Source organism: Lithobates pipiens, unplaced genomic scaffold, assembly GCF_037356315.1.
Source record: "Lithobates pipiens isolate NorthernLeopardFrog02 unplaced genomic scaffold, aLitPip1_a1.2 Scaffold_28, whole genome shotgun sequence".
NCBI lineage: Eukaryota > Metazoa > Chordata > Amphibia > Anura > Ranidae > Lithobates > Lithobates pipiens.
The window spans coordinates 220565483-220588271 of NW_027507789.1; the positions used below are offsets into that span (position 1 = coordinate 220565483).

The 22789-nt window shown below is 49.1% G+C and overlaps 1 long non-coding RNA gene across 1 annotated transcript in view; it reads right to left on the bottom strand.

Annotated features, from left to right (window-relative positions):
* The window catches only part of LOC143934944 (uncharacterized), a 28852-nt gene extending 26177 nt beyond the window's left edge, over positions 1–2675 (bottom strand). Inside the window, exon 1 of the long non-coding RNA XR_013263445.1 lies at positions 2510–2675. This is a non-coding gene — a long non-coding RNA (uncharacterized LOC143934944). The remainder of the gene's footprint in view (positions 1–2509) is intronic.
* Positions 2676–22789: the final 20114 nt, after the last annotated feature.

Here is a 22789-nt window from a genome sequence, read left to right on the forward strand (position 1 = left end):
CGTCAGACTGTCCGCTGAAACTGTCCGCTGAAGCCCACACACGAGCGGACTGTCCGCTGAAACACTGTTCAGCGGACAAAGTTGGGCGAACAGTCCGCCCGTGTGTACGCGGCCTTAGAGAGAGGGAAGGAAGGGAATGGCAGAAAGGACCACCAACACTTAAAGGGGTTGTCCATTTTGCCTAAGGTACGTTAATAGTACAAAGGAATTGTGGAATTTTTACACGTTGCCCATCCCACCCCGGAGCTGGCCTGCGTCCAGAAAGCCTTTTTACTCTGAATGGGATGTAATGTACGGCACATCGACATTGCTGTAATTCAAACAGTAAATTAGGCCCCAACGTTGACGGCTGCGTCTCCCATACACACACTGAGTGAGTCCTTAAATGACCTGAGCTGTAAAGGTAGATTTTATTTGCGTAGGAAGCTGCACCCTCCTGCTCCACCTGTGATTAAAGTACCATTCAGATTTATGAGGATGAGGTGGAAGATAATTTCCCACCAAGTTACTTCCTGGGGAAATTTGAATCCAATTTTTATTGTTTCTTTGTTTTGTTTTTTATACCCCATCGGACCAGAATTAGCAGGTTCTTCACAGTGCTTCTGCAAGGAACCCCAGTCTTTTCTACCATTATATAGATGCTTGCAATGCCGGGACAAGGTAATCTAGAGCCCAGGGCAAACATGCCCAACTGCGACCAAACCCCCCCCCCCCCCCCTCCCCAAGATGTATGAGCATTATGTGTCAGCAAAAGTATTCCCAAAAAAACACTGAGCACTAATCTGCATACTTACCCCTAAGCAAAAAACCCCCCTCCCCATTACAAATCCACCCCCCGCTAAAGAAAATCCCCATCTTAGAACAAATCTTTGCCCTCCCACCATCATCCAAATCCCCCCCCACCCAAAAATTAATCCACTTCTCCTAACACAAATACTCTACCCCTAAAATGTCCCTTCCTAGTACATGTCTCCCCCCCCCACTTCAAATCCACCACTCCTAGCACAATTTGCCCCCAAATGCCCCCTCCTAGCACAAATCCTCTTTCCCCATCCCCCACCCAACACAAATACCTCTAAATCATCACTCGTCCCTTAGCAACCTCCCCAAACAATACTTATCTCCTACAGCCCCCCAAATTCCCCCTTCCAGCACAAATCCCTGCCCCCAATCACCTTGTGGTGCTCCCCCACCTCTCATGATACCACAGTGCTCAGGGTACCCACCCCTCCTGCCCAGCTGTGGATGCTTGGTGTATAATCTGAGGCTCTTCTGAAGTTGCTTTGTACAACTGTCCACTACATGCAGGTCAAAGGGGGCTTCTAGTGATCATTTGGCATGTTAGCTGTAAATATGGATTTTGGATAGAGTGGTGAGGAGCAGGGCTGGGATAAGGGGTGGGCAGGGGGGGGGGGCAGCTGCCCTGGGCACTGTGGTTTCATGAGGGAGAGGGGATTTGTGTTGGGAGGGGCAATCTGGGGGGCGGATTGCTAAAAGTGGTGATTTAGGTGGATTTGTCTTGGGTGGGCCAATGGGGGAAGCGGATTTGTGCTAGGAGGGAGGATTTGGGTGTTTTGTGCTAGAAGAGGTGATATGGTGAAGGGGGGAGGAGAATGGTGCTAGGAGGGGACATTTTAGTTTGTGGGGACATTTGTGCTAGGAGGGGAAATTTGGGGGGTGGATTTGTACTAAGAGGGGAAATTTGGGGGGTGGAAGTGTGCTAGGAGGGGAGTATCAGATTGGAGGATAGAGGATTTGTGCTAGAAGAGGTGGGGGGGAGAATGGTGCTCGGAGGGGACATTTTTGCTTGGGGGAGGGCTTTGTGTTAGGAGGGGAAATTTGGGGGGGGTGGATTTGTGCTAAGAGGGAAAATTTGGGAAAAAGGGCCTGGTATGCTCCTGGAGGGAGAACCCATGCCGTTTTTTTATTTAAAATTTGGCGTGGAGTTCCCCCTCAAAAGCTGATTATTCTCTGATTGGCCGCGGCCAAAGTTGTGTTGTAAGCAGTGGCAGCTGGTGCTCAAAATTTTTGGGGGGGTACAAACAAATAAAAAAATTCTAAAAAAAAAAACCCCATCAATTGCAGCCTCACTGTGCCATCAAATACCGCCACTGTGCCATCAAATACCGCCACTGTGCCATCAAACGCAGCCACTGTGCCTGTGCCCATCAAACGGTACCACTGTGCCATCAAATTCAGCCACTGTGCCAACAAACACAGCCACTGTGCCTATCAAATACCGCCACTGTGCCATCAAACGCAGCCACTGTGCCGCTCAGTTGCACCCACTGTAACCATCAAACGGTGCCACTGTGCCATCCAGTGTTGCCACTGTGCCATCAAATGCTCCCAGTGCTGCCACCGTGCCATCCAATGCTGTCACTATGCCATCAAATGCTCCCAGTGATGCCACTGTGCCATCAAATGTTCCCACTGTGCCATCCAATGCTGCCACTGTCCCATCCAATGCTTCCAATGTGATTCCCCTTCACCCCTGCTGGGCACTTACCCTGTCTCGGCGGGGCAGCTGGTGACGGCGAGCGTTGTCTTCCATGCGTCTTCTCCCCTCCATGTGTCTTCTCCCGTCCTCCTCTCCTTCAGTCCTCTCCTATGATTGGATGCCTGATAGGCATCCAATCACAGCGCCTGACGTTTCAGCCAGTCAGGCGACCAGTAACAGACCTGGCCATCTGATTGGCTGAGAGGCGGGTCAATGTTAGCAAAGCGAATTCCCTCGGCTTTGCTAACATTGAGCTGAGTAACAAGGAACGCACAGCGTTGCGCCCGCTTGTCACTGTTTTGGACGCCTATTAGAGCTTACAGCTCTAATCGGGTGATACCAAATAACACCCCCACCGCTGTAATTCAGGTGCCCGGTGACCGAAAAGGGGCCGGGCACCTGAATAGGGGGTATCAGCAGCAACCATAGATAGATTCTTGCAATGCATGAATCTATCTATGATGATTAGAGAGTGACAGGAGAGGGGGGGGGGGGGGTGGCGCTCCTGCGACTTTTATAGACGCACCGCCACTGGTTGTAAGTCGCCCCAAGTCGTATTGAAGTCGCTCCAAGTCGCGCTGTTATTCATACTCAAGTCGTGTCCAAGTTGCCTTCAAAAGTCGTGCTGGAAGTCGTGTTGCCCCTGTGTGAATGGACTCTTAGTGCCCGTTCACACTACCGCGACTTGTCAGGCGACTTAGCCGCCTGACAAGTCGCGCTCCGTTCTGTATTATGGAACCGTTCTAATAGGAGCGACTCAAGTCGCTCCGACTTAGAAAAAGGTTCCTGTACTATTTTTGGGGCGACTTCAGACGACTTGCATTGACTTCTATACAGTAGTCGTTTTGCAAGTCGTTGCTGAAGTCGTGTGCAGGTCGCGTCTGTGAGTCGCGCTGCAAGTCGCGTCGCCCCTGTGTGAACGGGCACTAAAGGAAAGATAAAATGTAACAAAACGTTAAAGACAAAAATGTAACAAAGGTTAATTTTTTTTTTTTTAGGCTGAGGTGGAACATTTCTCCTGCACTGGTGATTCATCCCGGTTCCCATGTAAATGAGATGCAATAAAGCGCTTATCTCCCTGGGAGATCCTTTATATAATAGATAGTTGAGCTGGGAGGAACGCTCGATTAGGGAAGGTGGATGGATTATTTTGGAATCCTCATACTGTTAAAAGGGCGCGGCGCTAATTCCACGCCCCCGGGAGTCCTGCCATGAAGGAGAACACTACCATGGAACCACCTTGCTGTTATTAGATGTTCCAGGTTGGGAAGCCCTCCCCCACCACCTTTCATGCGTTTCTGTCCTTCCCAGAAAATGGTGACCTTCCAAAAAAAAAATAAAAAAAAGGGTGTCACTCCTATCATGTGGCAGGTGACACCATTGTTAGAGACTTCTATTTTTACTCTCTGCCAAGGCCTCAGAACAATTAAAACCATTGCTGCGAGTCTCGGCGCCGTGTAGAAGGTAACGCAAAAAAGTGCATTTTCCCTTTTTCAAATTGCGTTTCCATCGCTCAGCAATCCGCAGCGAAAAATCAGCATAAAGTTAGGAGCTCTGAACTAGACGTGGGCACAGTTTCATTCGGTTTTTTGGTTTCTTCGTAAAAATTTGGAATTGGTGAATTAGAAAATTCGTAAATTAGAAAATATTATTATAACTGTATTCTCATTTTTATCTATGGATTGCTTTTTGTGCTGCAAGGCAGGACTTCCTGGTTTCCGGCTCCACTACAGGCAGTGGGTTACTAAGCCGCAGCATGCGCGCACACGCGCCATAATGCCTCTGCGCATGCGCGTCTCGTCTCTCTGTGCATGCACACATATGCTGCGGTGTTCTTTAGGGCCCATCTATAGAAGCTTTGGGCATTTGTGGGAAAATCTGCGGCATACACGCAGATGCATCACCAGTCTCTGCCAGCTCCCACGTACCTGCAGGAGACCGATGACTAGGGTTGACACCTGTCCGGTATTCACCCGGGCAGTCCGGGTTTTGAATCATGTGTCAGGGTTTCAGGCGGACTGAAATCTGGACACATTATTCAGACCAGGCTCTTTTCTCCCCAAGTAACCAAGATAGTCACACAATCTGTTGCAGTCCGGGAGCTGCAGGCGGCTTTCTAGGTGCAGGTTTGGCATCACAGGGGAGGCAGGGCGATAATGTCAGCAAGAGCAATTTGGTCAGTGGTGGCCTGTAAATTAGGGGCGCACGGGTGCCACCCCCCCCCAAATTCATGCACCCCACCCTCTAATTTACATGCAGGGAGCCGGACGCATGGAGTCCAACGGGGGGGGGGGGGTGTTTGAAGCACGTAATTGGAGCCAGAGGCTCCAATTGGCTTCAAAAAAGGGTGGACTCGGGGCGCAGAGCATTGCGCCCGAAGCCCAAACAGTTGTGTGACAATAGCAAATTAATATTAGCTATTATCACACTGATTCTCCTCCTGGCCAGTCAGGAAGTGGGTCGTGAGACCCGTTTCCCGATTTAACGAAGGGAGAAGTCATCCTATTGACCTATGAGGCGGAAGGAGGAGGGAGGAGACGTGCGGTCAAGGAGACGCGTGGGAAGCCCCACTGACAGAGCCGGAACATGGAGGAGACTGAGGGGAGAAGCCGCGGCCGCCGTCTCCACCTGTTAGTGCAGGGTGAGTGAGCTGGCGACCAGGGGGAGGTGTGTACGGTACCATCTGGATCAACGGGGGGGGGGGGGTCTGTGGTCTGGTCTGTCTAACCCCACCTGACCGATGGAGCACCAGCCGCTCCTGAATTTGACCACACCCACTGTTCGCTGGGGCACGCCATGCGCACCGCATTACTACTCTCCATGGGGCACCCAAAGGAGTCCCAGGGAGCTAAAGTGTTTGGGTTTGGCTTGAAGAAAAGGGGGCAACCCTACCAATGACTCATCTGTGCATGCGCTGTTTTTGTTTTTAAAAAGAGGGGCGGGGATATTATTCAGGAGACGTTAAGTTCTGCTATAAGATGGATAAGACCTTTAAAGGGTAAAGTCAAAACCATTTTTTGTGTGTAAATGGAGCCTTACAGGGTGGCTTAGTCTGAGGTTTCAATGAGAGACAGAGTGCCTGAAAGAGGTGTATTTGTGCTATGCTATCCATGTGGTGCTCTGGCGATCCTTTTTCGAGCATTAACTGTTTATTAGTACAATTAAGATTCTATATCTGAAAAAAACTGATGCAAAATAACAATTGAAAAATTTGAATTTACGGTATAATTTTAAACCCTTTCTGCAGATTCCCTCCAGCCCTTTAAGAAATATAAACACCGAAGGGCACTCCAATCATGTGATCACCACGATTGGCTGTCACAGTGATCACATGATCAGTATTCTGTCCTACTGGCTCCTGTTTGCCACTGTGAGGGGAACGTGCTTGAGGTTCTAACCCTTCCTTAAGGCCCCATTTACCTTTGCGCTACCTTTGCATCGCATGACCGTTTTTTTTTATTTTTTTGTGTTTTTTTTTAATTTTTTTACGTATTTCTTTGTGTGTTTTCATGCGACACACATGGGGTAGCCCATTCTTTTGAATGGGCTGCCCTACAAGCAATGAAGAAGCTCCTGTACTTTTTTTGGGTGTAGAGCTTAGCGCATTTGTCGCACGTTTGCTGGATGCTTTTATGTTTACAATTTTTCTCACATTCACAGAAAGTAAAGGTGTGAATGGAGCCTAATTTTTATTTTTTTTTAAAGTTTTGATTAGACATGTGCACTGCCAAAAAATGTGTTCGTTTTCTTTTAATTAATTTTATTTTTTAGTTTTTTGGGTCATTCGTTATGAACGAAATTCGTTATTTTTTATATAAATTTGTAACTTCAGAAAAATTTGAATCCGTTATGTTCCATTCATTTAGATGCGGTATTCGTAAATTCTAAAATTCTAAAATTTGTAAATTTGAAAATTCATAAATTTGGAAATTCAGACATTCAGAAATATCAAAATTCCAAAATCTGAAATAATAACTAAATAATAATAACTATTCAATTCTAGGTATTGGATTTTCTTTTCAAAATTTGGCTGTTGGTCAACATAACGAATATGAATTTATCCAAAATAACGAAGCCGCCTCTAAATGAATGGAACATAACTAATTAATAATAACTAATAATAGTAAAACATTTTTATTATTATTATTTATTATTATTAATTTTTTACGTTCGATTTGTTTAGGTGCGACATTCGTAATTTTTGGATAATTCATATTCGTTAAGTTCACTAACATCCAAACTTGAAAGGAACTTCCAATATCTATCATTTAATAGTTAGTAATTTCGGATTTTCAGATCTTCGTTCTTTTGAGTTTTCGGATTTTCATTCTTATTTTCGAATTTTTCGAATTTACACAATTTCAGTAAAAATTTGTTAAAAGTTTTTTTCAAATATTTACGAATTAAAGAATTTTTCGGATTTAGTCGAAAAATGAATTCGGAACGAAACGAATTGCACATGTCTCGTTTTAATTTTAGACGCACTTTAATCCGCATTGGAGACAGACTTGGTGGGATTTGGGCACATTTATCAGGGACCAACTGCGTGCTACAATTAAATACCATACTGGCATTGAGTTAAAGGACATCTTCGCATGAAACTCCAATTTCCGTCCAACGCAGTCAGTAGTATATTGAATAGCTGAAATATTGAATAAATTGAAAATAAAAAAATAAAAATTCCCCACCAGTCTTCACAGTTCTGTTTTGAATGTAAAATGATGTCACCCTCCTTGATGGGCTCTCCGTAGGGCAGAGTGCACAGTAACTGGAGTCCCACAATGAGAGAGCGACGCCTTTTTTGATAGGCTGGTGGGAGGGGCAGAGACACGGACTGCCCAATCGGAGATGTCGGGGAATGGGCTTCAGGTGCGTCTATTTTAGGTGTATTTATGGAAGGAGATTTGGCTCGGAGTTCCTCAAGTCAGGCGGGGATTCTACGTAGTGGAAACTCTATAAACATACGTAGTGGAAACTCTATAAACATAATGAGCTGTAGGAGGAAGGTGAATAACAATGGAAAATTTCATGTGACCTGACCTTACCCTGATCAGAAGTCAGGTGCAGGTAATTGACAGGTAGGTGGATAAATATAGGTTTACCAAGAGGATGAACGAATTATAATCTGATACCGCTGACTCCAGGACCAGCAAATTAGGAACTCTATGGGGGGGGGGGGGGGTCCCTGAGGGGCTGGAACCAGACTGAGAGATGAAGCAGAAAACAGAAGAGAATGACTCCTTAAAGGGCAAATACATCGTAACTGTGACATCATCCATACAGTAATCAGTTTACCCTACAAAAGATTAGTAGCGCTCCTGTTCTTGAGATTCTCCCACCCTTGTGGGTTACGGAGGTGTTGTGACAAAAACACTCTCTATAGAAGCCTTTCTCAACCTTTTCAACACAGAGGAACCCTTGAAATAGTTCTCCGGTCTAGAGGACCCCAGGAACCCCTGCTAAAAATTAGAACTCACTCTATATCTCCACTGATATAATAGTTTGATGGCCAGTGGGAAGGATGGTCCTTACACTTGTGGTCATTGAGAAGAATGGTCCTTACACTTGTGGTCAGTGGGAAGAATGGTCCTTACACTTGTGGTCAGTGGGAAGAATGGTCCTTACACTCTTGGTCATTGGGAAGAATGGTCCTTACACTTGTGGTCATTGGGAAGAATGGTCCTCACACTTGTGGTCATTGGGAGGAATGGTCCTTACACTTGTGATCATTGGGAAGAATGGACCTTACACTTGTGGTCATTGGGAAGAATGGTCCTCACACTTGTGGTCATTGGGAGGAATGGTCCTTACACTTGTGGTCATTGGGAAGAATGGTCCTTACACTTGTGATCATTGGGAAGAATGGTCCTTACACTTGTGGTCAGTGGGAAGAATGGTCCTTACACTTGTGGTCATTGGGAAGAATGGTCCTTACACTTGTGATCATTGGGAAGAATGGACCTTACACTTGTGGTCATTGGGAAGAATGGTCCTTACACTTGTGGTCATTGGGAAGAATGGTCCTTACACTTGTGGTCAGTGGGAAGAATGGTCCTTACACTTGTGGTCATTGGGAAGAATGGTCCTTACACTTGTGGTCAGTGGGAAGAATGGTCCTTACACTTGTGGTCATTGGGAAGAATGTTCCTTACACTTGTGGTCATTGGGAAGAACGGTCCTTACACTTGTGGTCATTGGGAAGAATGGTCCTTACACTTGTGGTCATTGGGAAGAATGGTCCTTACACTTGTGGTCATTGGGAAGAATGGTCCTTACACTTGTGATCATTGGGAAGAATGGACCTTACACTTGTGGTCATTGGGAAGAATGGTCCTTACACTTGTGGTCATTGGGAAGAATGCTCCTTACACTTGTGGTCATTGGGAAGAATGGTCCTTACACTTGTGGTCAGTGGGAAGAATGGTTCTTACACCTGTGGTCATTGGGAAGAATGGTCCTTACACTTGTGGTCATTGGGAAGAATGGTCCTTACACTTGTGGTCATTGGGAAGAATGGTCCTTACACTTGTGGTCAGTGGGAAGAATGGTCCTTACACCTGTGGTCAGTGGGAAGAATGGTCCTTACACTTGTGGTCAGTGGGAAGAATGGTCCTTACACTTGTGGTCATTGGGAAGAATGGTCCTTAGACTTGTGGTCATTGGGAAGAATGGTCCTTACACTTGTGGTCATTGGGAAGAATAGTCCTTACACTTGTGGTCATTGGGAAGAATGGTCCTTACACTTGTGGTCAGTGGCAAGAATGGTCCTTACACTTGTGGTCATTGGGAAGAATTACCTCCTTACAGATAGCTAAAAAGATCAGTGGTGTCGGTGGGAACTTATCTGAGAGGCAGAAATTGCCCATTGCTGAAGGAACCCCTAGCAACCTCTGGAGGAACCTTAGGGTTCCACTGAACCCTGGTTGAGAATCACTGCTCTATAGCCTGCAATTGTGCAGACGTGGTACCACTGCCCCGCCTCCCAGTAACACCCACTATGAGCTTTCTCCAAGTTCATCTCCTCTGCTGGCCGACAGAAAGCAACGCATCCACTCTGGCAATGAGCCTGATTTGTGTTAACTTAAAGTGATTGTAAGGGTTCATTTTTTTATTTTCATACTTACCTCCACTGTGCAGCTCGTTTTGCACAGAGTGGCCCCAAAGCTCGTCTTCTGGGGTCCCTCAGCGGCTCTCACAGCTTCTCCCCGCATCAGATAACCCCCTAGGAGAAGCGATTTCCCAGTGGGGTTACCTTGCAGGTACACTCCCAAGTCCAGCATTCTGCGTCCATAGTCGGCGAATGTATGACACGACCCCGCCCCCCCGCATTATTGGATTTGATTGACAGCAGCGGGAGCCAATGGCTGCGCTGCTATCAATCTATCCGATCAAGAGTCGAGAAACCCGGGCAGAGGGACAGCGCGTCCCTGCCGGGTCAAGTTCCAGGGGTCCGGTAAGTAAAACAGGGGAACTGGGTGGCCGATCCCTGCCAGGTGTTTTTTCAAAGCTGATGGGATAGACTCAGAGTTAGGGGTTTAAGGTCAGAGTTGAGGGGTTAAGGGTGAGAATTGGGGGGTTAAGGGTCAGAGCTGAAGGTTTAGAGTCAAAGTTGAGGGTTTGGGATCAGTCAGCAGTTTAGGGCCCAGAGTCTGGAGGATAAGGGCACGGGGTCAGGATCAGAGCTTAAGGGGTTAGGGTCAAAGCTGAGAAGATAAGGGTTTGAGGTCAAAGTTGAGGAGATAGGCTCAGAGTTAGAGGTTTAAGGGTGAGAGTTGGGGGGTTAAGGGTCAGAGCTTAAAGCGTTAGGGTCAAAGTTGAGAAGATAAAGGTCAGAGTTAGGGGTTTAAGGTCAAAGTTGATGGAATAGGGTCAGAGTTAGGAGGATAGGGTGAGAGTTGGGGGGGTTAAGGGTCAGAGCTTAAAGTGCTAGGGTCAAAGTTGAGAAGATAAGGTCAGAGTTAGGAGTTTAAGGTCAAAGTTGGATAGTGTGAGAGTTGGGGGGGGGTAAGGGTCAGAGCTTAAAGGGTTAGGGTCAAAGTTGAGAAGATAAGGTCAGAGTTAGTGGTTTAAGGTCAAAGTTGAGGGAATGGGCTCAGAGTTAGGAGTTTAAGGTCAGAGTTGGATAGGGTGAGAGTTGGGGGGGGTTAAGGGTCAGAGTTGAGGGTTTAGAGCCAGTCAGGAGTTTGGGGTCAGAGTCTGGGGGAAAGGGCCAGGGGGTTACAGTCAAAGTTTAGGGGGTTAGGGTCAAAGTTAGGGGGTTAGCATCAGAGTTGAGAAGATAGGATTCGAGTTAGGGGTTTAAGGACAAAGTTGAGGGGGTTGGGTCAGAGTTAGGGGTTTAAGGTCGAAGTCTGGAGAATAGGGTAAGAGATGGGAAGATAGGGTCAGAGTCAGGGGTTAAGAGTCAGAGTTTGGGGACCGGGTCAGAGTCGGGGTTTTAGGGTTAGAGTTGGGGGTTTAAGGACATACATGGGGGTTTAGACTCAAAGTTAGGGAGTTAGAGTTAGTTAAAGTTATCATTTAGAAAGTTATTTAAAGTTCATCTAAACCCAAAGACACAAATGTAACACATTTTAGCTTAGATGCAGTCCTTATATAGATTAGTCTTCTTTTTCATGTTTCTTTTTACCTGGTGATCCTGCCAGTAACACACTTCGTGTGCCAGGGTTACAAAGCTTACTCACAAACAAACAAAAGATTTCCCAGCACACTTACCAACCAGCCTACAAAACAACCAAATTGTCCTGTCCTAATGGCATCCCCGGCTTAGACCGTGGTTCATTGTTGCGTTGGCCCACCCTTTGCAGATATAACAGCTTCCACTCTTCTGGGAAGGCCGTCCACAAGGTTTAGGAGGGTGTCTATGGGAATGTTTGACCATTCTTTCAGAAGAGCATTTGTGAGGTCAGGCACTAATGTTGGAGAAGGCCTGATTCACAGTCTCCACTATAATTCATCCCAAAGGTGTTCTATCGGGTTGAGGTCAGGACTCTGTGCAGGCCAGTCAACTTCCTCCACCCCAAACTCGCTCATCCATGTCTTTATGGACCTTGCTATGTGCACTGGTGGGCAGTCATGTTAGAATGGGAAGGGGTCATCCCTAAACTGTTTCCACAAAGTTGGGAGCATGAAATTGTCCAAAATGTCTTGGTATGCCGACCCCCGACCCCTTCACTGGAACAAAGGGGCCAAGCCCAACCCCTGAAAAACAACCCCCCACACCATAATCCCCCCTCCACCAAATGATTTGGACCAGAAGGCTGCTATTGCTGACCTACCACTGAAAATGCTAGCTGCTTGGCTGCACTGGAGCTACTAGGGTTGGTGTCACCTGGTGCTGTTAAACATGGTGTCACCACCCCATGGGCACTCCATCATGGGCACTCACCATGTTTAACAGCACCATGCTTTAGTCACCCCAAACCAGCCCCTGTAAATGATATGGTCAGTGCCGTTCTCTGTCACCTATGGGGGGTGACACCATCGTGGTCAGATATCACGTCCTACTCAATGGTGTCACCCCTTTGGCAGGTGTCACCCCGGATGCGGTCCACACCCCTCGCACCCCCATAATGACGCCACCGCTTGGCTGTCATGTTGCTCGTTCTACTTCAAATTCTGAGCGTTCAGAAAAAGATTTTCGAGCCTCTAATTCTTTTGAATGGATCCCATCATCATTAGACAGAAGAGACTGCCTTATGCCGCGTGCACACGATCAGAATTCCGGCCAGAAAAAGACTGATGAGAGCTTTTCATCGGAAAATGCGACCGTGTGTACGCTTCATCGGAATTTAGCTGGCCGAATTCCCACCAGCATAAATTTGAGTGCATGTTCTCAATTTTCCTAATGGAAAAACTTCCTCTCGGAAATTCCGATCGTGTGTACGCAATTCCGACGCACAAAAACTCACGCATGCTCAGATTCAGCTACGAGATTGGAAGCTTTGGCTACTAGGTATTGAAATTCCTTTTTCTAGTCCCATCGTACGTGTTGTAACGTCACCGCGTTCTTGGAGGTCGGAATTTGGTGTGACCGTGGGTAGGCAAGACAGTTTGAGCGGAATTCCGATGGGAAAACCATCAGAGCTTTTTCCGACTAGAATTTCGATCGTGTGTATAAGGCCGCGTACACACGCGCGGACTGTTCGCCCAACCTTGTTCGGCAAACAGTTTGTCAAACAGTCCGCTCAAAATTTGCATGAGCGGACTTGCCCACACACGAGCGGACTGTTTCAGCGAACTGTTTGCCAAACAGTTCGCTCAACTTTTGAAATGAACGGACTCGCCCACGTAAGGCGGAGCCAAGTCCGCCCATTTCGAGCGCGTGTACAGGTAGGCGGGGCCCGCGAAGGAGACATCGCGGGCTCCGCCGCCTGGAATGGGCTTAAAGGGGAACCCCAACGCCGAAAAAAATCGGCGTGGGGGTTCCCCCAAAGTCCACACCAGACCCTTGTCCGAGCACGCTACCCGGCCGGCCAGGAAAGGGGGGGCGAGCGAGCGCGCCCCCCCTCCTGAGCCGTACCAGGCCGCGTGCCCTCAACATGGGGGGTGCCTTGGGGAAGGGGGGGCCGCGCGGCCCCCCCCACCCCAAAGCACCTTGTCCCCATGTTGATGAGGACAAGGGCCTCTTCCCGACAACCCTGGCCGTTGGTTGTCGGGGTCTGCGGGCGGGGGGCTTATCGGAATCCGGGAGCCCCCTTTAAGAAGGGGGCCCCCGGATACCGGCCCCCCACCCTATGTGAATGAGTATGGGGTACAATGTACCCCTACCCATTCACCTGTAAAATAAAGTACAAAAAAAAACACAACACATGGAAAAAGTATTTTATTGCACAGCTCCGGGGGTCTTCCGTCTTCGGGGGTCTTCTCGCCGGACTCCTCCGCTATGTGTGTGTAGCTCTTTTGCTAGCGGAGGAGTCCGGCTTTCTTCCTCCCCGCCGCCGGCCTCTTCTCCCGACTTCGGGGGTCTTGTCCCCCTCTTCGGTTCTTCTGCCGGGCCACCGCGCCTTCTTGTAGCTCTTTTACAGGCGGTGGCCCGGTCTTCTGTCGCCGCTGTCGTCGCCGCCGCCGCCGCCTTCCGTTCTTGTTCTTCTTCTTGTTCTTCTTCTTCTTCTCCTGGAGATGTTGACTCGACGAGCTCTCCGGCCGGAATGCCAGAGCCGCGCTGTGCGGTCACTTATATAGTGACAATGGGGCGGGGTCACATGGTATATGTCACATGGGTTGGTCACATGGTGACCCCGCCCCCTTACGATGTCATAGTCCCCATGTGACATCAACCCATGTGACCAACCCATGTGACATATACCATGTGACACCGCCCCATTGTCACTATATAAGTGGCAGCGGAGCGTGTCCCTGGCATTCCGGCCGGAGAGCTCGTCGAGTCAACATCTCCAGGAGAAGAAGAAGAAGAACAAGAAGAAGAACAAGAACGGAAGGCGGCGGCGGCGGCGACGACAGCGGCGACAGAAGACCGGGCCACCGCCTGTAAAAGAGCTACAAGAAGGCGCGGTGGCCCGGCAGAAGAACCGAAGAGGGGAACAAGACCCCCGAAGTCGGGAGAAGAGGCCGGCGGCGGGGAGGAAGAAAGCCGGACTCCTCCGCTAGCAAAAGAGCTACACACACATAGCGGAGGAGTCCGGCGAGAAGACCCCCGAAGACGGAAGACCCCCGGAGCTGTGCAATAAAATACTTTTTCCATGTGTTGTGTTTTTTTTGTACTTTATTTCACAGGTGAATGGGTAGGGGTACATTGTACCCCATACTCATTCACATAGGGTGGGGGGCCGGTATCCGGGGGCCCCCTTCTTAAAGGGGGCTCCCGGATTCCGATAAGCCCCCCGCCCGCAGACCCCGACAACCAACGGCCAGGGTTGTCGGGAAGAGGCCCTTGTCCTCATCAACATGGGGACAAGGTGCTTTGGGGTGGGGGGGCCGCGCGGCCCCCCCTTCCCCAAGGCACCCCCCCATGTTGAGGGCACGCGGCCTGGTACGGCTCAGGAGGGGGGGCGCGCTCGCTCGCCCCCCTTTCCTGGCTGGCCGGGTAGCGTGCTCGGACAAGGGTCTGGTGTGGACTTTGGGGGAACCCCCACGCCGATTTTTTTCGGCGTTGGGGTTCCCCTTTAAGCCCATTCCAGGCGGCGGAGCCCGCGACGTCTCCTTCGCGGGCCCCGCCTACCTGTACACACGCTCGAAATGGGCGGACTTTCCGAGCGGGAACAGTCCGCTCATTTCGAAAGTACAGCGGACAGGCCCACACACGGGCGGACTGTTCGCTCAAACACAGTTTCAGCGGACAGTTTTTCGGAATTTCCGAAAGACTTTGTCCGTCCAACTGTCCGCTGAAACTGTCCGCTGAAAGCCTACACACGAGCGGACTGTCCGCCCAAACACTGTTCAGCGGACAGGGTTGGGCGAACAGTCCGCCCGTGTGTACGCGGCCTTAGACAACTTTTCCGTTTGACACTTTGACCAACGATGCCCACTCCGGCTGCCTTCTCCTCCTCCTCCTCTGGCTGTAGCAGACAGGTCCTCTTTACATTTGTCTTCTGTCTTTTCCTTTCATGCCACGACAGCGCGGATTAAAGGGAAAATCTCGACGGGCGTCAGAGAGAATTAACGTGATTAAACGTGAGGCTTGTAAAGCGGGGAGCGAGGTGAAAGAATAATTATGTATCTGAGTTTAATCATCAATCTTCCAGTTTATTAGCATCGCGCCCGCCGAGGACTCTCTGCAATTACATGTAATCCTGAGTGCAGCGGGTGCAATGTTTCTTCACAAGCCTCGCTCACTTACAGTGCCTTGAAAAAGTATTCATACCCCTTGAAATGTCCTGCATTTTGTCATGTTACAGCCAAAAACTTAAATGTATTTTATTGGGATTTTATGTGATAGATCAGCCTTTCTCAACCTTTTCAACACAGAGGAACCCTTGATATTGTTCTCCGGTCTCGGGGAACCCCTGCTACAAATTAGAAATCTACAACTCATGATACAATAGTGTGATGGTCACTGGGAAGAATGGTCCTTACACTTGTGGTCATTGGGAAGAATGGTCCTTACACTTGTGGTCATTGGGAAGAATGGTCCTTACACTTGTGGTCATTGGGAAGAATGGTCCTTACACTTGTGGTCAGTGGGAAGAATGGTCCTTACACTTGTGGTCATTGGGAAGAATGGTCCTTACACTTGTGGTCATTGGGAAGAATGGTCCTCACACTTGTGGTCATTGGGAAGAATGGTCCTTACAATTGTTGTCATTGGGAAGAATGGTCCTTACACATGTGGTCATTGGGAAGAATGGTCCTTACACTTGTGGTCATTGGGAAGAATGGTCCTCACACTTGTGGTCATTGGGAAGAATGGTCCTTACAATTGTTGTCATTGGGAAGAATGGTCCTTACACATGTGGTCATTGGGAAGAATGGTCCTTACACTTGTTGTCATTGGGAAGAATGGTCCTTGCACTTGTGGTCATTGGGAAGAATGGTTCTTACACTTGTGGTCAGTGGGAAGAATGGTCCTTACACTTGTGGTCATTGGGAAGAATGGTCCTCACACTTGTGGTCATTGGTAAGAATGGTCCTTACACTTGTGGTCATTGGGAAGAATGGTCCTCACACTTGTGGTCATTGGGAAGAATGGTCCTTACACTTGTGGTCATTGGGAAGAATTACCTCCTTACAGATAGCTGAAAAGATCAATGGTGTCAGTGGGAACTTATCCGAGAGGAAGAAATTGCCCAATGCGGAAAGAACCCCTGGCAACCTCTGGAAGAACCCTAGGGTTCCACAGAACCCTGGTTGAGAATCACTGTGATAGACCAACACAAAGTGGCACATAATTGTGAAGTGGAAGGAAAATGATAAATGGTTTTCCAAATTCTTTACAAATAAATATGTGAAAAGTGTGGGGGGGGGGCATTTGTATGGCGCCCCCAGGAGTCAATACTTTGTAGAACCCCCTTTCTCTGCAATTACAGCTACAAGTCTTTTTGGGGATGTCTCTACCAGCTTTGCACATCTAGAGAGGGACATTTCTGCCCATTCTTCTATGCAAAAATATCTCAAGCTCTGTCAGATTGGATGGAGAGCGTCTGTGAACGGCAATTTTCAAGTCTTGCCACAGATTCTCAATTGGATTTAGGTCTGGACTGTGACTGGGTCATTCTAACACATGAATATGCTTTGATGTAAACCATTCCATTGTAGCTCTGGCTGGATGTTTCGGGTCGTTGTCCTGCTGGAAGGTGAACCTCCGCCCCGGTCTCAAGTCTTTTGTAGACTCAAACAGGTTTTTTCTAACGCCGCATACACACGACCTGACTTTCCGGCAGAAAAGGTCCGACGGTCTTTCCGACGGAGTTCCGACCGAACGGACTTGCCCACACACGAACTAGCCAAAGTCCGTTAGTTTTGAACGCGATGACGTACGACGGGACTGGAAAAGGAAGTTCAATAGCCAGTAGCCAATAGCTGCCTTTGTGTCGTATTTGGTCCGTCGGACCAGCACACAGACGACCAGTTTTCCCGATAGAAATTGATTCCGTCGGACAGATTTGAAACATGTTCTGTTTCTAGGTCCGTCAGAATTTTTGAAGAAAAAAAAATCAGATGAAGCCCCCACACGATCGGAATATGCGACGGAATGATTCCGTCTGACCTTTTCTGACAGAAAGTCCGGTCGTGTGTATACGGCATAAGATTTTCCTGTATTTGGCTTCATTCATCTTCCCATCAACTCTGACCAGCTTCCCTGTCCCTGCTGAAGAAAAGTATCCCCACCACATGATGCTGCCACCACCATGTTTCACGGTGGGGATGGTGTGTTCACTGTGTTGTGTAGTGTTAGTTTTCCCCCCACACACAGCGATTTTTTTAGGCCAAAAAGTTGAATTTTGGTCTCATCTGACCAGATCACCTCCTTCTTTCATGTTTGCTGTGTCCCCCACATGGCTTCTCACAAACTGCAAACAGGACTTCTTATGACTTTCTTTCACCAATGTCTCCCTCTCATTGGCTTCATTACGGAATCCAAATTCAGATCCCCAACCAAAAACCTGACATCTCCTCCTGCTGGGTAATCTGATGGTAAAGCCGGTGGCACTCGGTGGCTTGAAGAAGCGTGGGACAACCTACGTGAGCAATCAGAGGGAACATCAAATCTCTTTCATGCTTGCACAGCCAAGAAAACCATCTGCCCTGGAATGAGATTATCAAGTGCGAGACGGGGGATGATTTCCAGCCTGTCAGGGCAAGATGGCAGCTTCCGCTGACCGCCTTTTATAAGTGGCAGACTGGCACCGAAGGCTGCCAACTAGATTTGCCAAGTCTGGAGATTTGGGAGTTTATAGAATCGCTATTTAATGTGTTGCAGATGGACAGAGACACCTCCCGGTCTTTTCAGATGTGGAGGAACCTCCAACATTTCAGCCATCGAAGAGGGTTTATAGTACATCATTTCTTTTCATTACAGCGGATATAAAGTCAAGGCGGACTGGGGGAAGGTTGAGATTTTATACATCTGTAGAGGAAGGTGCTCCTCTGGGGCAACCTACCTACAATGTAGGTAGATGTATAAGAGACCTGATTTAGGTCTTAGGCTGCTATCTCTCTGGTCGTGGTGAGTGATCCCTACAACCGATAATTCATTCATGTTCTGAGTATAGAATGGGGGAGGGGATTAGTATAAAGTCGGGGTCTCCAATCTTTCCACTATGAGGACCACATTGTATATTTTACAAATAATTGCAGTTTAATAAATGATTGAAATTTTAATGAATAAAAAAACATGTTACAAGAAATAACTTCACAACAGAGCCCCCCCCCCCCCCCCCATTTCATCAGAGTCTCCCTTTCACATCAGCGACCCCCATTTCATAAGTCTCTGTTTCACATCAGAGCCCCCCATATTATCAGTCTAACTTTCATATCAGAAGCCCCTCATTGCATCAGAGCCCTCCACTTTATCAGAGTTTCCTTTTTACATCAGAAGTTCTCCACTTCATCAGAGCCTCCCATTTCACCAGAGTCTCCCTTTCATACCAGAAGCCCCCCATTGCATCAAACCCCCCCCCCCCCCATTTCATCAACCTCCCTTTTACTTTAGGAGCCCCCCATTGCATCAGAGCCCTCCATTTTATCAGAGTTTTCTTTTCACATCAGAAGCTCCCCATTGCATCAGTCTCTGTTTCACATCAGAGCCCCCCATATCATCAGTCTAACTTTCATATCAGAAGCCCCCCATTGCATCAGAAGCCCCCCATTTCATCAGTCTCCCTTTCACATCAGAAGCCCCCATTGCATCAGAGCTCCCCAGTTCACCAGAGTCTCCTTTTCACATTAGAAGCCCCCCATTGCATCAGCGCACCCCATTTCATCAGTCTCCCTTTCACATCAGAAGCCCCCCATTTCATCAGTCTCTGTTTCAAACAAAAGCCCCTCATTTCTTCAGAGTCTCCCTTTCACATCAGAAGCCCCCCATTGTATCAGAGCCCCCCATTTAATCAGTCTGCCTTTCACATCAGGAGCCCCCCATTTCATCAGAGCCCCCCATTTCATCAGTCTGCCTTTCACATCAGGAGCCCCCCATTTCATCAGTCTCTGTTTCAAACAAAAGCCCCTCATTTCTTCAGAGTCTCCCTTTCACATCAGAAGCCCCCCATTGTATCAGAGCCCCCCATTTAATCAGTCTGCCTTTCACATCAGGAGCCCCCCATTTCATCAGAGCCCCCCATTTCATCAGTCTGCCTTTCACATCAGGAGCCCCCCATTTCATCAGTCTCTGTTTCAATCAAAAGCCCCTCATTTCTTCAGAGTCTCCCTTTCACATCAGAAGCCCCCCATTGTATCAGAGCCCCCCATTTAATCAGTCTCCCTTTCACATCAGAAGCCCATCATTGCATCAGAGCCCCCCATTTCATCAGTCTGCCTTTCACATCAGGAGCCCCCCATTACATCAGAGCCCCCCATTTCACCAGTCTCTCTTTCACATCAGAAGCCCCCCGTTTACCACCCCGTGTCTATTCTTTACCCCCTTGCTTCACACCCCTTGTCTTATTTTTCAACCTACCAGTCACCGATACCACACATTTTTACCTGCTGATTGCTCAGCAACAAATGAAGAAAAGGGCAAAGAAGATGTGTGTGTATTTTGTACCTCTGAATTAACACCCCCTCACCTCTGGCCCATGCACCAATCCAGAGCAGGCTGACAGTTTTTGATAACAGGAGATATTAGCAGCATCTGGGAATGGAAGCCTGCAGATTCTGCAATGCTCTGCGGGGTAACATACACATGTGTACCAGTCAGAGGGATAAGATGGTGACATTTAATACATCATAATGCTGGTCTAGTCCATGTGCAAAGTAATGAAACTGCAAGCCTCTATCTGCTGGACCTGTACTGCCACCTGGTGGACATTCAACAGAACACTGCTTTCAGAGAGTTGCAAGAGACTGATCTGTAAAATCAAAGGAAGGATGAAGGGGACAACCTCAGGGGTTACTCAGGGCAGGGTAGGCAAACTTTGAGTGGTGGAGTCTGGAGGTCTACCTGAACAGCATGAAAGGGATCAAAGATCTCCGGGGTTAGGGATATTTTTATAAAAGTAATTACTTATCAAGGCCTAACTAAGTAGTGAGGAACACTAAGAAAAATATAATAAAACAAATGTCACTGTACAAATATAAGTGTCAACAGGGCAGTGGACGGTGTCAGTAGAGTAGTGGACATTGTCAGTAGCACAGTGGGCGGTGTCAGTAGGACAGTGGATGGTGTCAGTAGGGCAGTGGATGGTGTCAGTAGGGCAGAGGACGGTGTCAGTAGGGCAGTGGATGGTGTCAGTAGGGCAGTGGATGGTGTCAGTAGGGCAGAGGACGGTGTCAGTAGGGCAGTGGATGGTGTCAGTAGAGCAGTGGATGGTGTCAGTAGGGCAGTAGATGGTGTCAGTAAGCGCAGTGGATGGTGTCAATAGAGCAGTGGACGGTGTCAGTAGAGCAGTGGATGGTGTCAGTAGAGCAGTGGACGGTGTCAGTAGTGCAGTGGATGGTGTCAGTAGAGCAGTGGATGGTGTCAGTAGAGCAGTGGATGGTGTCAGTAGAGCAGTGGATGGTCTCAGTAGAGCAGTGGATGGTGTCAGTAGTGCAGTGGACGGTGTCAGTAGAGCAGTGAATGGTGTCAGTAGAGCAGTGGACGGTGTCAGTAGAGCACTGGATGGTGTCAGTAGGACAGTGGATGGTGTCAGTGGGGCAGTGGATGGTGTCAGTAGGACAGTGGATGGTGTCAGTAGGGCAGTGGATGGTGTCAGTAGAGCAGTGGATGGTGTCAGTAGGGCAGTGGAAGGTGTCAGTAGAGCAGTGGACGGTGTCAGTAGGGCAGAGGACAGTGTGAGTAGGGCAGTGGATGGTGTCAGTAGCGCAGTGGACGCCGTCAGTAGGGCAGAGGACGATGTCAGTAGGGCAGAGGACGGTGTCAGTAGGGCAGTGGACGGTGTCAGTAGAGCAGAGGAAGGTGTCAGTAGAGCAGAGGACGGTGTCAGTAAAGCAATGGACGGTGTCAGTAGAGCAGTGGACGGTGTCAGTAGAGCAGTGGACGGTGTCAGTAGGACAGTGGACGGTGTCAGTAGGACAGTGGATGGTGTCAGTAGGACAGTGCATGGTGTCAGTAAAGCAGTGGACGGTGTCAGTAGGGCAGTGGACGGTGTCAGTAGAGCAGTGGATGGTGTCAGTAGGGCAGTGGATGGTGTCAGTAGGGCAGTGGACGGTGTCAGTAGAGCAATGGACGGTGTCAGTAGAGCAGTGGATGGTGTCAGTAGAGCAGTGGACGGTGTCAGTAGCGCAGTGGACGGTGTCAGTAGAGCAGTGGACGGTGTCAGTAGGACAGTGGATGGTGTCAGTAGAGCAGTGGACAGTGTCAGTAGGGCAGTGCATGGTGTCAGTAGGGCAGTGGACGGTGTCAGTAGGGCAGTGGACGGTGTCAGTAGGGCAGTGGATGGCGACAGTGGACAGTGTCAGTAGGGCAGAGGACAGTGTCAGTAGGGCAGAGGACGGTGTCAGTAGCGCAGTGGACCGTGTCAGTAGAGCAGTGAACAGTGTCAGTAGGGCAGAGGACTGTGTCAGTAGGGCAGAGGACGGTGTCAGTAGAGCAATGGACGGGGTCAGTAGGGCAGAGGACGGTGTCAGTAGCGCAGTGGACGGTGTCAGTAGAGCAGTGGACGGTGTCAGTAGAGCAGAGGAAGGTGTCAGTAGAGCAGTGGACGGTGTCAGTAGGGCAGAGGACTGTGTCAGTAGGGCAGTGGATGGTGTCAGTAGAGCAGAGAACGGTGTCAGTAGGGCAGTGGATGGTGTCAGTAGAGCAGTGGATGGTGTCAGTAGGGCAGTGGACGGTGTCAGTAGGGCAGTTGACGGTGTCAGTAGGGCAGTGGAGGGTGTCAGTAGGGCAGTGGACGGTGTCAGTAGGGCAGTGGACGGTGTCAGTAGGGCAGTGGATGGTGTCAGTAGAGCAGTGGATGGTGTCAGTAGGAGAGTGGATGGTGTCAGTAGGGCAGTGGATGGTGTCAGTAGAGCAGTGGATGGTGTCAGTAGGGCAGTAGATGGTGTCAGTAGCGCAGTGGATGGTGTCAATAGCGCAGTGGATGGTGTCAGTAGGGCAGTGGAAGGTGTCAGTAGAGCAGTGGACGGTGTCAGTAGGGCAGAAGACAGTGTAAGTAGGGCAGTGGATGGTGTCAGTAGCGCAGAGGACGGTGTCAGTAGGGCAGTGGACGGTGTCAGTAGGGCAGAGGACGGTGTCAGTAGAGCAGAGGAAGGTGTCAGTAGAGCAGTGGATGGTGTCAGTAGGGCAGTGGACGGTGTCAGTAGAGCAATGGACGGTGTCAGTAGAGCAGTGGATGGTGTCAGTAGAGCAGTGGACGGTGTCAGTAGCGCAGTGGACGGTGTCAGTAGAGCAGTGGATGGTGTCAGTAGCGCAGTGGACGGTGTCAGTAGAGCAGTGGATGGTGTCAGTAGAGCAGTGGACGGTATCAGCAGCGCAGTGGACGGTGTCAGTAGAGCAGTGGACGGTGTCAGTAGAGCAGTGGATGGTGTCAGTAGCGCAGTGGACGGTGTCAGTAGAGCAGTGGATGGTGTCAATAGAGCAGTGGACGGTGTCAGCAGTGCAGTGGACGGTGTCAGTAGAGCAGTGGATGGTGTCAGTAGAGCAGTGGACGGTGTCAGTAGCGCAGTGGACGGTGTCAGTAGAGCAGTGGATGGTGTCAGTAGTGTAGTGAATGGTGTCAGTAGAGCAGTGGA